This window comes from Alligator mississippiensis, chromosome 3 (genome assembly GCF_030867095.1).
Source record: "Alligator mississippiensis isolate rAllMis1 chromosome 3, rAllMis1, whole genome shotgun sequence".
NCBI lineage: Eukaryota > Metazoa > Chordata > Crocodylia > Alligatoridae > Alligator > Alligator mississippiensis.
In genome coordinates, this window is record NC_081826.1 from 729,484 (window position 1) to 746,537 (window position 17,054).

The window sequence follows — 17,054 nt, forward strand, 5'->3', positions numbered from 1 at the left end:
AACCCGTGACACCCCCGAGCCTCCCCCTCGCACGGCCACCCCAACTGCTTGCCCTCACTCTCAGGCCACCCCCTCCTGCAGGGGACGCCACAGCTCTGCCCCGGCGGCTCCAGCCCCTGGGGTCTCCCCCCGCCTGTCCATCCTCGGTGCCCGGTCTGGCCCGGTCTGCCCCCACCTGCTCGTCCTGACGGTCCCAGACCCAGAACCCAATGGATCTTGGGCCCAGCGCCCCATGCCCCTGCAGCCACGACCTGTCGCCTGTTGGAAACCACCAGGCTCCACCTTCACCCAGCCGGGATGCGATGCCCCTGGGAGGCTGCTCTGATGCCCAGGAACCTCCCAACTGCCCTGGTGCCTCCACCCCCCTGCCCCCTTCCTGCCTCTGCTCGCGGGCCAGGGCAGCCCCAGCTCCCCTCCATTCTGGTCCCAGTTTAACCAGTGGTTTCCACAAGGGGACTCAATCGAACACGTCGCTGCGGTTCAGGAAGGGGCAACTGAGCCAGGGTCCCCTCTGGGAAGCCGGCGGCCGAAGGAAGATGTGCACTGGGCTAGTCCAGCTTCATGGTCAGGGAGCGGCGGGGCACATCCAGTCCAGCCCCTGCCTGAGGCAGGATCAGCCCCATCCAAACCCCCCGGACAAACCCCACACAACACAGTTGCCCTGACACAGCCCCAGGCATTGCCCCGCCCTGCCCCCGGGATGCAGGGGGGCCGCGACTGCCAATGGCCTGCTGCCGCCGGGGGGCCGTGGGCGCTGCAGAGAGCCCTGGCTCAGGCCGTGCCCCCGCTATGGAGGAAGGCAAAACCCCCCAGTGCCACCAGTCTGAGCAGGGGGGAAATCCCGTCCTGCCCCAGTGTAGTGTGAGGCTGAGCCCGAGTGCGGGGCAAGACCCTCCAGCCGGGACCCTGCGGGGTCGGTGCCAGCAGGAGCACTGGCACAGCCCGGCCCCAGCCCCAGCCTGGGCTGCAGCACCCAGCACCGCTGAGGAAGCCCCCCTGCCCACAACACATGTAGCAACAGAAGGGGAAGAAATCCTTCCTGGCCCCCTGCGGCCACCAGCAAAGCCCCGAGCCTGGGAAATAGACCCCTGCTGCGTTTCAGCCACTTACCTCCATTTTCCTAATTAATTTTTCCATCAAAACTTGTTGTGCAGCCTGGCACCCCCGGAGTCGGGGCAATGGGCTGCTGACTGCCCAGCGCAGGCTTTTCCTTTCCTTAATGAAGCAGGCAGCGCTCGCTGTCCTGCAGTCCGCCGGCCTGCCGAGCCGGACCCGCTCCCTAACGTCCGGCCCCACGGCCGCCACGCAGCCCCTGCCTGCACCCCCGGCGCAGCACCACCGCCCGGCGGGGCTCCCGGGCCTCACCTGGAGGGGTCATTTCTGCTGCAGCTGCACTGACAGCCCCCGCGTCTCTCATTTCCCCAGCTCATGCCCCGCTGTCTAGTTATTTTGATTTCTTTTGCACAGTCGGGCTCAGGCGGACTTGTGGCAGCTGCCGCTTTGCCCGTACGCTCCCTGGCCTCCAGCACGTGCTGGTCCACACAGGTAACCCTGTTAGCAATGCCTGGGAGCCCCTGCCCCCCACCCCTGGTTTTTTTAATTTCATATCTCAGGCCAATTTAGCCAAATGGGTTCCGAATGTGCAGTCGTTCAGGTCCACGTGGTGTCACCCCGGCAAGTATTTTATCTCCCAAACTCTTCAGCCTGGGGCATCAGATACTCCCAAACCCATGGCAGGCATCCTACGTGCCGTGATCACCACCACGGTGGAAGGTCGCGTCCGTCCAGGTGGTTTTCTGTCCCCGGAAAGGGAGATCCTGTCTCCCCGACCTGTAATGACTTTGTGCCCGTCGCACCCCGGGCAGCCCCCCACGAGAGAGTGCTACAGCCTCCTGCCGAGAGGGCCATGGCTCCCCGCTGTGTTTGTGGGGATCGGGGGGTCTCCCTGCCTTGCTCCTCTGGCTGTTGGGCTCAGGGCAAGAGAGACTTGGGGGATCTGAACGCCTGGACCTCCAGGGTTGGGGCTTGCATGTAGGATGCCTGGTAGCCCCTGCTCTTGCCCAGGGCTCTGCACCAACCCCTGGCGCTACCCCGGCAGAGCCCCCATGGTGGGTTTGCCCATGAAGACCGCTTGGCTCACATTGCCACGTCTGCACGGTGCCGCACAGCTGCCCCCACCCCAGCGCACGGCTCCGTTTCATGCCCCATCAGCCCAGGCGTTCCCGTCGCTGCTGCTCTCCCAGCACGTCGCTTATCCCCATCGTAGCCGGTATCACCGCCTGCCCCAGCGCTCCGGTCCTCCACGCCGCGGCCGGGCGCCTTGCGGCAATGCCCAGATCTCCCTGCAGTCCCTGCCGGCCACGTCAAGCAGAGGCCAGTGGCACTGGCGAGCACTTCCTTTCCCCATGTCCATCCTCCCTCCTTCCAACCCTCGTTTCTCCATTGCCGTGTCCGGCGGGTCTCCCCGTGCTCAGACCGCCGTGTGGTCTGCACGTATTTCCCCCGGGCCAGAGCTCAGTCGTGCTGGTCCCAATCCCAGCAGCTGCCCCAGCTCCTCGGGACCGGGTGAGAAGAGCCCTCCCATGGACCCCTCCTCCTCGCTCCCCAGGTGACCGGGCCCAAACTCGGGCCCCAGCCCCACCGGGATACAAACCCGGTCACCCCCAGCTCTCACCGGCTCCTCCTTTGAGACTGAATGTCTTGCACCCCGGGGTAACCCCAGTCAATACACACCTCCCCGTGCCTGCACCCATCACACAGCCTGCCGGCCCCTGCACGGGTGCAGGACACGCTGCTCTGACCTCATCCCAGGCACCCGGCCTGTCCGCTCAGGGAGCCCCAAGGACACGGTCCCACCGCTTCCAGGGCAGCTGGACCTGCGAGGAAGGTCCGGCACGCCCCAGGGGCTCCACCTCTGCCCTGTGCCCACCCAACCCCAGGCCTGACTTGGGTCTCGCGGCAGCTCAACCCTTCCCAGGGGTTCGCCAGTCTGCCCTCGTGCTCCCCAGGAGGACCTGCCCCGACTGGCTCCCCCAGGCCCTCACCACAACTCCCCCTTACCCCCTCTGGCCCCCGTGACACCAGTCTGCTGCTCCCCAGGCCTCCGGCCACAATGGACGTGGGGCCAAACTGCCCCGCCGAGCCCCCCCTGGCAGGGGGGAATTGCAGCACGTGCATCACTACCGACAAAGGGCTCGGCGCGGTGCAGCGACCCCGGCCCTGCCAACCGGGCGTGCAGACGGCAGGAACTGCTCTCGCCGGGCCAGGGGCAGGAGGGGGCGCAGGGGCAGTCGTGCTGGGCAGGGTGGCAGCACCTTGCAGACCAACTGGTGCAGGGAGGCACGAGCAAGTGCAGCAGCTCCCTGCGCAGGGAGCTCTGCAGCAGAGCGCCCGAGCCTCCCACGGCCGCCCCGGGTCTGCAAACCTCAAAGACCGATTTGGGCAGGAAACGGCCCACGGGCTGGGCTGTGGTCTGGTGTGAACGGGGCTCTCGTTCCCTGGGCCAGCTTCAGTCCCTTCCTTGCGCCTCATGAGTTTATGGCTCGTTTGCTCATCAGCTCCCCGCCCGCCTTGCCTTTTGTATTCTGATTTCTCTCCTTGGCACCTGCTTCCCCGCGCCCTTTCCCAGCACGAGGAAGCGCGCCTCAGCCCGGGAAAGCTTGTGCCCTACGGATGAAACCCGCCGTGGTCGCCTGAGGTGCCCAGCCACCGCCTCCTCCTTCAGACTAACCGCATCCCGCGACCCCTGGTTGCCGCCGCGCGGCGAGTCCTTGCCCCAACTCAGCCCTCGCCCGGGTCTCGGGGGCAGACTTTGGGGCGGAGGAAGGCGTGTGCGGGGTGCCTGGCCGCTCGCTCCCCGAGTGGCTGCTCTTCCCTACCTGGAGTTAGCACGAGCCACGTTCGCCCTGGTTTAGCTTCACCTGCGCTTGCCTCTCTCCCAGCCTGGACGCTGGGCGCGTCGTGCCCGAAGGCCCCTGCGCTCAGTCCTGCAAGGCCGTCACAAGGCAGCCCCAGCCTGCAAGGGCCTCACGCGGTCAACCTCCATCCCAGCTATCTGAGGACGCTGAGCTGGCCCTGCGTCCCCGCCGCCGCCCCATCCACCCTGCCACACGCCCCTGCCCGAGGGCTTGTCTCGAGGTCCCCGCGCCGCCCTGCCCAGGCTCCCCACGGCCCTCCCTGCAAAGCTTCCCGCTCACCCTCCTCCTTCCACCCGCGCCCTGATCCCCCCTTGGAGCCGCCTGCAGCCCCTTCACCCCCAATGCCCGCCCGCCCGCCCGCTGCTCCACGGGACGAGACCCGAGCAGGTCTCACCCCAACCCCCATCCCCAGGGGCAGACCCTTTTCGCATGTCCCCTCAGCTCTGCCCCCCACATCCCTCGCACTCAGGGTTTCACCCCAACCTGTGCCTGCCCCGAGGCACACCCTAATATAACCCCCACCCGAATTCACCCCTAGAGATCTGCTCGCTTCTGCCCCTCGTCCCTGGGGCTGGTCCCAGCGCAGCCCTCCCTCCATCGGAGACCCCCACGCACCCCCGCCACGCCGCCCCGCACCCCGTCCTGCTAAGACTAAGCCAAGCGCTGCTCCTCTGGGGCGGCTGCTTTTCCCTCCCTTCCCCGAAGCGCCTCAGCCTCCCCCAGTAACGGCATCAGGAGCGTCTGGAGCAGGAGGGGACGGGCCTGGCTGAACTCGTCCGGATGGAGCGGCTGGTTGCAGTGGCCCGGGGTGCCTCGAGCTCCTCCACGGGTGCCGCGGGGCCACACACGTTAGCACTGCCGGGTGCAAACAGGACCCACCAGGTAAACCCAGCGGTTGCGGGTAGGAATCAGAGCGATAAAGACTGGGAACGAGGTGCAGGCTCCGGGGCCAGAACAGCCTCTCGGAGCGGAAGCAGCAAATCGGGGACACCAGGTCCATCCATCACCACCCACATCCCCAGTCCCCCGTCCTCTGCCTCCGGCTCCCCTCCCCTCTCCCCATCTCCACCCCACGCCTCCTGGGGTCCCTGCCTCTGACTCACCCCCTGCCCCCTCCCCAGCGTGGGGGAGCAGGGCAGCCCCAGGCACCGTGACCCCCAAACCCGGGCATGCAGACGCCTTGGCCTGTGCTGCAGGAGGGCGGCGCTGCCTGGACACGGCTGCCCCGCTTCTGGCACCTGCCCTGGGACCTGCGAAGATGCCGCGTCCCCTCCCAGTCTGGCCTTTTGCTTGCAGGTGCTGCAGGTCCTGCGCGCGGCGAGGCCAAGGCAGCGGCGGCAGAGGGCAGCAGAGGCCTCTCGGCTCTGCACGGCTCCCGCCCAGACACCGGCTCGGCTCTGCTGCCCTGGAGGATGCTCCTGCGTTACCTGGGCCGTGCCCACATCGCAGTGCTCATCCCTCGGCGCACCAGGCCTGGCTGCAAGAGCTCGCAAGCCAACGCAGCCTGCTGCAGCGACCTGGGGAGGTTCAACCCCCATCTCACAGCGAAGCATTGGCAGCAAGGGCTGCGTAGCTCGTCCTCCCTGCGACGTGGGCTTCAGCTCAGCCGTGCCACAGGCGTCTCTGCCCCGGGGCACTACAAACTCATTCCCCCCCGGAGGGATTTCTCCCTCTGTCTGCCTGCCCTCGTTCAGGCCGGGGTCCTTTCTGCCACCGGCAAGCATGCGCTCTTGTTCCTGGCTCTGACAACAAGTACCGCTACACCTGCCTCTGCACGGGCTGGGCCTGGCAGGGATGCAAGGACAGGGGCCAGTGCTAATCGGTCCACCCGGCTACAGGGGTTCGGTCCCGTCAGGCACGCTCGTTAGCATCGTTCCAGTTTGTGCAACGGAAGTACGAGGCTCTTAGACTCGGCCCTGCACCGCGCTGCCAGGCTGAGGGCTTCAGCCAAGGCACCGTCTCCCTGGGCAGAATCGGCTGCGGCTGCGGCTCCCTCGTGGAAAGTAATGGCATGGGGGGGCGGGGGCCGTGGCGGCGGCTGCTTGCGTGCTCTCGGGATCCGTTTTCTGCCCAGTGCTACTCGACGCGTCTTTATCTGCCTGCGCTCTGGAAAGTGAAATTAAAGCCTTGTCGGCAGGCGCTGGTGGGAGCTATGCCAGCAAGGCGACAGGCTAGGAAGGCGAGTGCATTGCAACTGCGACAAGCCATACCCTAGGCCAAGAATGGGTCCAAGAGCGCGTCACACACACCGGCCAGGATCTCAGAAAGCCGCCGTGTGACCCAGCGGAGCGGCGGTACACGATCGGCTCGGCTGGAGCAGAGAAAATGAATGCGATCCCTGGCTGCGCAAGCAGGGGTAGGAAATAGGAGCAGCGCAGGAGCGACGTGGCTGTCGCTAGACGCCGGCTCCGGTTCTGGCAAACGCTCTTCCTAGCAGACGCTGCAAAGCTGGAAGAGGTTCAGAAGTGTGACGAGCCCTGGAAAACCCGCCAGGGACGGAGAGCCCGCAGACGCTCCGCTCCGTCTGCTTGATCTGCCCACGGGTGCCACCGTGGACCCGTCTCGCCGACCCGCTCTCCCCGCGCCACCTTCCCCTGCAGCAGGGCTCCCGGCAAACAGCTGCAAAGCTGGCGCGTGGCACAGCCTTCCCCTGCATCCTGCTTCGAGCCCCGCTGCACCGCGTGCGGCAGGCCCAGGGCTGGTGGCGTCCAGAGGCCACGGCCCATCACGTGGATGAACGCTGGCTCACGGTCTCTGTGGGCTCCCCTGCCCGCCCGCCTTCATCACCCCGTGGGGGTCAGCTCCTTGGGACATACCCTCCAAGGAAGGGACTGGAGCTCAAACGGGGATGCCTCTGGAGACGCACGCCTCCTCGGGGCTATTTCCCTTCCAGGTCCCTGCGGGGCTCTGGCCTAAGCCAGCTGGGAGGGCCGTGCGGGGGGCTTGCAGCTCGCTTGCTGCACAAAACAGGCCTGTTTTAGGCCACTCGATTGTGAGCCAGAGCCAAACTGCCCGCAGCACCGGGAGCAAAACGAACTAAGGAAGTTCCCGGCGTGGAAGAAGAAAGGAGCCGGCAAAGCTGGAGATCTCCAGCAATATCAAACCACCGGGGAAGACTCGAGCAGCGCTTCTGTCCACATCTGCGCCAGAGCAGTGTGGGCTGATGTCTGGGTGAGCGACGTACGGGGAAGGATGCAATTCGGGAGGGTCCCCGGGAAAATGCACCCGTGACAGAGTCAAAACCATGTCCAGCCTCGGGTCCGATCCAGGTACGTTTCCGGAGGGGGGAGGACTAACAACACCTGAGGCAGCGTCCATGGACATTTTCCAGGGATAAAGGAAAACACCCGACAGAGCCAAAACCAGCTGAAAGAGGCCGGCCATCCCCTGTGGGATGCTAGGAAAGTTCCTCTTGCAACGAGCCAAGAGCAGCTGGACAGACGGCACCAGCTGGACAGAGCCGGGGCGCAGGGAGGAGATGGAGCCCACCACCCACGGACACGCCGGGAGGACCCCCTCCGTCGGTGAGCACGGGGACGTGGCCCTCCTGCCTCCAGGCAGAGACGTTTCTGGAGGGGGAAGCACTGTTCTGCGGGTGAGGTGCCGGCAGGCGCCCTCCGAAAGCAGCGCACACCCGTGCACGCTCGCTCCACGCCCCATCGGGAGCCTCCCGCCGCCCCTTGGGATGTGCCCAACACCTGCAGCACGGCACGCGCACTAACGATATTTGGAGGTGGAGGTGGAGCGAACCCTACCTCGGCGCTGAGGACTGGACTAGATCACCCCCGCCGTCCCATCCAACCCCGGGACATTTTTGAGTGGGTCCAAAACAAGTAGAAAAAGCACCAGCCGAGGCTTGGAAAGAGCCAGGGCTGCTGAGCTACAGCAGAAAACCAAACATGTCGCTTCTGTGTTATTTCCCGAGCAGACCCGGGAGAACGGTTAACGGCCGGCGTGCCCAGGCCCGGTAGGGTTGAGGCCACTACCAGCCTGCCGCGACGGGCCGGAGAAGGCCGCAACGGTCCCCTGGACCGGCGGAGCCGTGCCGCCCCGAACTGCCCGAGCCCCTCGTCCCCGCGCACGACCGCGAGGCTGTTCGACGGACGGGGGAAGCCTCCGAAACTGCAGGAGTTAGAAAAAGCCCGGTCCCGGGTGCCGCAACAGCACAGCGCCGGGTCCCCCGTACGCGCCTCCTCCGCGGATGCTGGCACGGTCCGCAGAGATCCCTCCTTCTGCCGGGAACAGAGGATTTGCAAATCAAAAGCGACCCCGGGAGAGATGTGGCGCCGGCACAAAGGCTCTGGAGAGCATTTGACAGAAGTGCTGGGAGCGAAGCAGAGCTGGGACATGCACATGTCACTCTGGTTTAAAACAAGGACCGTTCGTCTCAGCTGCGCTCGGGCCTCCCAATGCGACCCCCCCCTCTGCCCCCCCATCTCCCATTATCATTATCTCTCGGTGCCCGCGGGGCTTTTGTTTCAAGGCGTCAGGACGCTGCTTCCCAAGGGGCTGCAGAAAGACGCCTTTGAAAGGATTCATGCAAGTCACTTAGGGACGGAGACGTGCAAGAGAAAGGCTGGAGCAATTTCAAACCGAGCTCAAACGAGCGGCGCTGCTGAGGGAGCCGTTCCGCTTGCTGCACGCGCCGAGCCGAGGGGCAGAGCACATGTCAGCAGCACACGGGAACCGGCCCCGCAGAACAGGAGGCATGCATTTATTTTCCTTGGCTGGGAAAACGTGTGTGCTTCCCACAGATTAGGGCTGAGAGCGCTGCTGGGACAGGTGGCCGTGCACGACACACCAGGGCCACTCCCCGGGCGCGCGTACCTGGCGCTGCCGACAAGTGCCGGGTCAGAAGGGGTTAGGCCGGAGATGCTCAGCCAGGTGCCGTGGCACCCCGGGGCCCTGAGACCTTTCAGGGGTGCTGCGGGGTGCCCGGGTTCACAACAAACACCCAACAGGACTCTGGAGCAGGGCTTTCTGTTCAAAAACTGCTCAATTATCTTTCTGCAGGCAGAAAGCCAGAGGGAAAGCCAAGAGCTGGCACCTGCCAAGGGCACCTCGAGCGCACAAAGGTTTGGACAGACACACTCGTCCCCATTACCCCCAGCCCGAGGGGCCGATCGACAGACAACAGCTAAGTGCCGGGGGTCCGGCCTGGCCCGGAGGCATCTCCGCCAGGTCACAGAGCAGCCCGAGGAAACGCAGGCCTCGGCCGCCCCGACGAGCTCTGCAGGCAGGTCCCGGCACCGCCGGCAAAGCACCAGGCGTCTTCACCCAAGGGCCCCTCTGTCCACCCCATGCCAGGGCCACCACGTGCCCTGCCAGCCCAGCCCGGAGAGCGGAGGCAGGAGGAGAAGCACAGGGGTGCATGTGTGCACTTCGGCTCCAGCATGGGGGTGCATGTGCTTCGGCTCGAACACGGGGGCTCCAGCACAGGGGTGCATGTGCTTCCAGTGCGGGGGTGCGCGCGCTCCGGCTTGAACACGGGGGTGCGTGCGCTCCAGCTCCAGCGCAGGGGTACGTGCACTGCAGCTCGAACACGGGAGTGTGTGCGCTCCGGCTCCAGCATGGGGGTGCATGCGCTCCGGCTCCAGCACAGGCATGCATGCATGAGCTCCAGCTCCAGCGTGGGGGTACGTGCGCTCCGGCCCGAACACGGGGGTGCGCGCGCTGTGGCTCCAGCGCGGGGGTGCATGTGCTCCGGCTTGAACACGGGGGTGCGCGCACTCTGGCTCCAGCTGTTGCCAGTCGTTGCTCTGACCCAACACGGCACATCCTGCGTTCTCAGATCGGGAAGGAAGGAGACTCCTCACTCCGAGCCATTACTGATCAGACATGAGGTCCCGGCTCCTTCTCCATTGCTCAGATCAACAGGACGACGGGCAAGTTACAGCCGTCACAGAATCGGAGACAGCCCAGCTGGCAGGACCCTCCGGAGGTCGCAGCTTATCCAGCCCCTGCCCCAGGCAGGACCTTCCCATCCGAACCGTCCCGTGTTTGACCTGTTCCTAAAACCACGAACCAGCTGCCACGCAGCCACGAGGCCCGTTGCCCGAAGACACCAGGAGCCCCTGAACCTGCGGCAGGAGATGCAGAGGAGACGAGGGCTGTCTGTGTCTCACCATTGCAAGGGTTATTGAAACACGGCCAAGCCCCCCAAGGCAGTGTGACCAGTCTGAGCAGGGGGGCAATCCCGTCCTGCCCCCATGCAGCGCGGGGCTGAGCCCGAGCGCGGGGGCAAGACCCTCGTGCCAGGACGCTGTGGGGTCGGTGCCAGAGGAGCGTTGGCCCAGCCCAGCCCAGCCTGCGCGGCAGCAGCACCCGGCGCTGCTGGGCAAGGTGAAAACAAACACCCAAAACGTGTAGCGACAGGAGGGGAACAAGTCCTTCGCGGCCCCACGAGGCAGCCAGCAGAGCCCGCAGCCCGGGACACGCCAGACCCCCGCTCGGCTCTGCAGCCGCAGCCCGGGGGTGCCGGCTGACCGGCTGGGGACGTCTGCGTGGGACCGCTTGTGTCTTGTCCGGTCTCTGACGGCCCCCTGAAGCCTGCCCGGGCTTGGTTTCTGGACTGGGGGGTCCCGAGCTCCTTCCCACTCAGGGACCCGGCCTTGCAGCCCCTCACCCTCCCCAGGTCTGCTGCCGGGAGGGGGCCGTCGTCTCTCCTGGGGTGACCCAGTGCAACCCCCAGCTCCAAGCAGCGCAGCAGACGGTTGCTTCAGTAAAGCCACGTTTACCGGGGAAAGGCTGGCGCCAGAGGCTCTCGGTCCCCTGCAAGGGAGTGAAGCGGTCGCTCCACCCCCGGTCCAGCCTGCACGGCCCTGAGCCCACAGATACCAGCTATTCCTATCCCGTCTTGCCCCCAAGCTCCCCCAAGCTCTCCCGGCTCGGCGCAGCACAGGCCCCGGACCTGCCGGACTGCTTTTTGCAGCCGGCCCACTCTTGTGTCCGGTCTGTCCTGGACACCTCCCCGGCGCTGCCATCGACAGGCAACACGGCCGCCCCCTTTCACACATTTTTGCAACAGGAGCCTCTTCATGGGACTACACAGCCCCGCGCCCACACCGACGGGCCGGGACCAGCTTGTGGGGTGCGCCGCAGCACAACCTCACACGTCACCCCAACGGCCGGGATGCTAAAGCGCCCGACCTGCCGAGGGCTGTCAGAGGAGAGAGCGTGGCTTTGCGCGGGCCCGCACGTGTGTCGGAGTCGGAAGCGGCAGCGGGACAAAGGTGGAGCAGAGGCAACCTCGTGCAGCACGGCCCAAAGCCCAAGGCGGGCACCGCAAAGGGGCCTACAGCCCTCGCAGCACAGGGAGGATGAGAAGCCAGACGGTGCCGGGGACCGTGTCCTGGAGCCCAGGCAGCATTTGCCCTTTGTGCGGGGCTGGACACCACTTGACCGTGCAGACAGGCAGACGGGCATTGCTCAGTTGAAATCTGGCCTTAATTCAGAACTGATCTGGTCCGCAAAAGAGGTGGTGGCGCAGGGAAGAGACCTGGGCGCCGGCGCCTTGCAGAACGAGGATAACACCTGGAGAGAAGCAAGCAAGTCGCGTCCGGGCTCCCAGCCCGCGGCTCCCTGCCGAAAGCGCCTCCAACAAATCCACCAGCAGCCGCATCAGCAGCAGACCCCACCGATACGGCGGTGCGCACGTGCATATGCGTGCACGTGCACACGTGTTTGCCACAAAGGACGAGTGCTCTGCAAGCTTGGGATCCAGGTGATGAAGACTGGAAGCAGCCGCTTTGGCCGTGGTGTGGCAAATGGGTGAGGAGAGCCGTGCAGGATGGACAGACCTCGCTAGCCAGCGTGCACGTAGACTGCAGGGACGAGGATCGGAAGGGGCTTAACTGCGGGAAGGGATGAGAAAGGCGCACGAGGCTCAAGAGGCGCAGGAGGAAGCCAGCAGGACAGTCCCCAGAGCCGACGCACCAGCGCCAGGAGCGGGGAAAGCAGCAGGACGAACTGGGAGTCTGAGCATGACGGACAATTCAGCCTGCGCCGCCCTCCCAGGGACCGCGGAGCCGTGCCCCGACTGCAGCGCTGACAGCCGCGGGGCTTGTCCGGGAGGGAGCCGGATGGGAAAGGAGGCATTGCGTCGTCCAGCAGGAATGTAAACACTTGCTCCGACCGGCTGAGGGCACCTGGGCAAGGCTGCCGTGGGAAAGAGCAGCAACCAAGCGCTATCGGGACACGGCAATAACAAGAACTGCTGGAGCGCGGGATCTCGCTCCCAAACCACCTGCTCAACTGGCAAAACAGAAAGCAAGTTGTGCAGAAGACAGCTCTCCGTTTCAGACCGTGCAGCAAACCACAACGGGCGTCACGCGTCTCGGACCCACAGGAAGGCGGCTAGGGCCTGATAGGAAGCGATCTGGATAAGAAAGGATTCGGCCCGGATAACTGCCGAAGGGCGGGCAGGAGAGCAGCGACACACGGGGAGCAGGCCCCAAAAGACCAGATTTCGGTGCGTGCAGAGCAACAGCAGGTACGGTCCCACAAGCGAACAGGAAAAGAAGTCCCTGCGTGCTGAGCGCAGCACGGGGAGGCTCAGCGCCCGTGTTCGCACGCAGCGGAAAAATACAGCCGCAGGGGACGGAGTTGGCTACGCAAGGAGCTTCTGAGCTGAGAGTCAAAACAGGAGGTATGCAGGCAGCGGAAAGAAAGGCACGTCACCGAGGAGGTATGCGAAAGGATAGCGCAGGCTTGTAGGAACAGGATCGTGAAAACAAAGGTGCCAAACAAGTCCCACCCGGCAAGAAACAGTAAGAGGAGGAGAGGCCCCGCACGCGTGGCAGGGCAAACGCAGCCGGGGGAGCGATGCATCTTGTGCTCCAGGAGGAGGCGAGTCCTTGGGCGAAGGCAGGACCGCTCGCAGCACCTTTGGTTTTGCTTTATGCAGGAGGTACGCTGCAAGCAGGCACGCGGCAGAGCGCATGGAAACCGAGCAGGGGACGGCGCGCGGGTCGTTCGCGGGTGGTACAGAGCGCGTCGCAGGACTCCTGGCTGGCCTGAGTGAACTGAAGCCAGCAGAGGTGGCAGGATTGACCCCAGTGCTAGAGGGAGCGAGCCGGGGGCAGTCGTATTGGCAAGCCCACAGCTGGCACGACGTCCCCGAGGAGGGGAGAACGGCCAGCACCCTGCCCAAACCTCAGAAGGGGCAAGGGCTGGGAGAAAAGAGAGGACCGGGACAAGTATCAGCTAGCCAACCCAACTCTAATACCTGAGAGCTAGTTATTAGAGAAACCTAGAAAGTCAGTCTAGGAACATCTGGAGGAGGAAGAGGTGATTATTAGCCATCAATGTAGGCCGTTAACAAGGTTGCAAAGCCAACCGCATTCCTCCTTGATGGGGTAACGGGTTCGGGGGCTGAGGACAGCGTTGGACATAATGTACCTGGACTTTAATCGGGCTTTTGACATAGTGACCCTCGCTCTGTTCGGCCGCGCGGAGAACGTGGGGCTGACAGACAGCGACCGGCAGGCGCACGTCCTCAGCTGCATGGCAGCAAGCGGGGAGCCTTTTGTGAGGCCTCTCTTGGAGGTCGTTTTGAGACTTTTGTTACGGTCTGGGTTTTTTTTAATAAAATGTTTTTAAGAACAAAAAAAAAAAAGCGATCGCTTCCCCGGCGGTAGAGGAAGGTGCGATGGTCTGTGCTGCGTCAGGGCGACGGTGTCGTGGCGCTCAGAGGCTGGACGGGGTTTGTCTGGGCTGCTTTGGATGGGGCAGATCCCGCGTAGCTCCCTGCTGCCTCGCGGCTCCAGGACTTCGTGAACATTAAATGCATGGGTGTTGGGAGGTCAGGCACGCTCGTTAGAGGAGGGGGGCTGCGCTGCTCAGTTTTTTATTGAGGACTGGATGCAGGGGTCGAGAAGACCCGTGCACTGATCGGATGGACGGACGGACGGACAGCCCCCGCGGGAAGGGCTGCCGGCACTTTGGAGCATGGCGCTAAAATTCAAAGGGCTCTTGGTCAGCTGGAGAACGGGGCATGGACCGCGAGAGGCGAGTCCACACAGACAACCACAAGGCCTAGGCAGGGAAGGAGAGGGAGCCCAGCAGCACGTGCCTGCGTGCAGGATGGGGGATCGCTGGCCTGGAAGGACGCAGCGAGCACAGCAGGTCACACGCTCAGCAGGAGTCAGCCGTGCGAGGCTGCAGGTGTGCGACAGAGGAGCAGGAAATCAAATGCAACTTTGGGCTGCGTTACCCAAAAGGTCATGTGCAAGACAGGGGAGGTGACAGGACCGCCCTGCTGCGCGCTGCAGAGGCCGTGTCCGGCGTGGAGCCTGCACGCGTAGAAGGACATGGAGAAACCAGAGAGGACGCAGAAGCTGATTACGGGTTGCAACGTGGAGCACGAGCCAGGTGAGGACAGGCCGAAGCGGCTCGGTGCCTTCAGTCTGATGGGAAGGAGGTCAAGGGGGACGCGAGAGCAGCTTCCAAGCGCGTGGGAGGCTGCCGCAAGGAAGCGAGGAGAGGCGAGTTGTCCCCTGCCCCAGAGAGCAGGGCGGGGAGCCGCCGCAGCAAAGCGGATTTGGATCACGTCTTAATTCTTAACAGCAGGAAACGGGATGTCTCCAGGAAAGCAGCGGGATCCTCTTCCTCGGAGGCCCTCCTGGACAGACATCCGTCTGCGCCGGCTTCGGGGCAGCGAGCCCTGCGCCACGCAGGGGCTGGGCCCGGCGGGCCCTCCCCACCTGGGGACTCGGCCACCGAGCCCCAGCCCTGCGCTGCCGCAGGCGCCAGCTGCACACGTGCTTCGCCAGGCATCGGGGCAGCCGCCAGCCCTTGGCGTTCGCGCAGGGACTGGAATCCGGCGCTGGCTTGGGAGCAGCTTGTGCTGCGACGTCGCAGGGGCCGCGGGCTGCAGCCCTCCCTCGGCTCTAGACAGGCCAGGGACGCCCGCGCATTTCAGAGCGTGAGAAACCGTCTCCGCCAGCAGATCAAAGGGCCGCGTTTTGCAAGCCTGCCCGGAAGCATTGGGAATGGGAACACGGCCCCGTGGCTGCGGCTGGGCCTGTTTCTCCGGGAGCCAGCTGGTTTCTCGGAGCCGGCCTGCCCCGCTCCCTCCTGCGCAAACAGGACGTGACAGCAACAACATGGAGAGCTCGGCGTTGCTGTCTGCACAGCCGCTTCAAGTGCTGTTTGTCGGCCCCGACGGCTCCCAGCTTCATCTCCACCTCCTAGCCTCTCTGCAAGCGCCGGAGAGCACGGACTTGGGGCTGGGCTCCGACATGGAGCGTCGAGGAGGAAAAGGGGAATGCAATAAAGTCCTGCTGGCTGTGACCCCGTTAGCATCGGTGCTGTGCGTGCCATTGCAATGACCTCAGCCCACACGCAGTCTCGCCAACCCCCTCCGGCTGGGTGCTCGGCCTACCTGCTCCTTCCCGGGGCTGGTGTAGGCACCAGAAGTGCCCGGCAGGCCAAGCGCTGGAGTTAGCCGCTCTGGCATGAAGCAGGCTGCACCCCTGGACGTGGCATGGGGTGCAAGCCCCCTTGTCTGGGGAGCAGAGACCGCCGGCCACAAGAGATCCTGCGCTGGGGCGAGGCCTGTTGCAGCCATCCTGCCCGGTCGCACGGGTACAGACCAGGCAGCGCCAGGGCCACGTACGGCCGGGGTTTGATGCAGAGCGTGGGGGTGAGCTGCACTGGGGCGGACGGCGGCAGCACCCAGACCTCCCTCTCCCTTGCCCCGGGCTCTGCTCCTCTCCCAGCCTCCTCCTCTTCTCCCCGCAGGGTGTCGGCGCCCCGTGACTCCCCTCTCCCTCTCCCGTGCCCACTGCTTCTCCCCCCAGGGACCCAGGCTGGCCAGGAGCTCCCCACCTGGCACCCTCCACCCCAGCCGTCCTGGCCTGTGCACGGCCCTTGGGGGGGCTGCAGCGTCCCCTCCTCAGCCCCCTGGGTCTACGCAGACCCAGCCCCTTGCCCTTCCCACGCTGCCTGGGGTTCCCCCCTCAGGTGCAAACGCAGCCCACCTGTGGCCTTGTTCATGGCTGCAGCAATCTGGGCAGCCCCATGCAGCCGTGCCTGGCACCACTGCAGCCTTTCCTGGGCATGCCCAGAGACGCCGGCTGGGTTTGAAATGAGGATGGTTGATTAAAAAGGCTGAGGTCCAAGTCTGGGGTCTCATAGAAAGCTCCTCGCCCCTCCCAGCTGCCGTGGGGGTCTGGTACCGCAGAGCTGCCCAGCCATTGCACACCAGTGTGTGCAAACCGGGCTCGCCCAAACCCCAGCTGACAGTCCCTCTGCTCGTTAGCGCTGTCCCTGCAATTAAGCCAATGCACCAAGCTAGCTGACCCCAGGACAGTGGTGGGAGGGGAGCCAGCACCAGCTGTTTGCTCTCTGGCTCCGAGCCGGGTCACTGGGGTCACTGGTGCTGGGGGAGCCCTGGGCTGGCAGCTGCTTCCCATCCCTGGCGCAGGCTGCTGGGAACGGGGGCACGGCCTGGGAAAGCCAATGCCTGGGAAACAGGCACCATGTGGGGGAGAGGGGATGGGGAAAGGGCTCTGCCCGGCTGCCAGGGCCGGATCCTGCAGCCGACTGCAACCCACCGCTCTGACGCCTCGTCACGGCACCTGCTCTGCCCTGAGCTTTCACACCTGCCGCCGGGCGGTGCACAGCCCCAAGCCTCGCCATGGCCTGGAGCCCCCTTCCCCCCGCCCCGAGGGAGCTGGGCCCCACGGCCAGTCACAGCCCTGAGCCAGAATTGGACCCTGGGGGTGCAGAGCCGGCCCTGAGAGCCCTCGGGGCAGAGCTGATCCCTACGGGGTCTCTGGGACGACCCGGGGACCCAGAACGGAGCTGCCCTCCGTGAGGCCAAGCACCCGTTCCCCACAGGGAAGCACACGCGTGTGCATGTGCGTGCACACGTGTGTACTGGGGCACTGGGCCCTGGCACGACCTGGGATGCGGGGAGCTCGTCTTTAGGGGCTTTCAGTGGGGAGAGGCTGGCCCAAGGGGAGGAGAGGCGGGTTTGGCCCCACATGTGTCTGCCCAACCCGTAGGGCAGGTGCTAGCGCCGTGGGGCTTTGCTCCTGAAGGGGCAGTTGTGGGGGGCACACTTGGTGCTGGGGGCCTGGGCATGGGGGTGCTCAGCTAGGAGCGGTCCCGGGGGCAAGGCAGCCCTGCGGG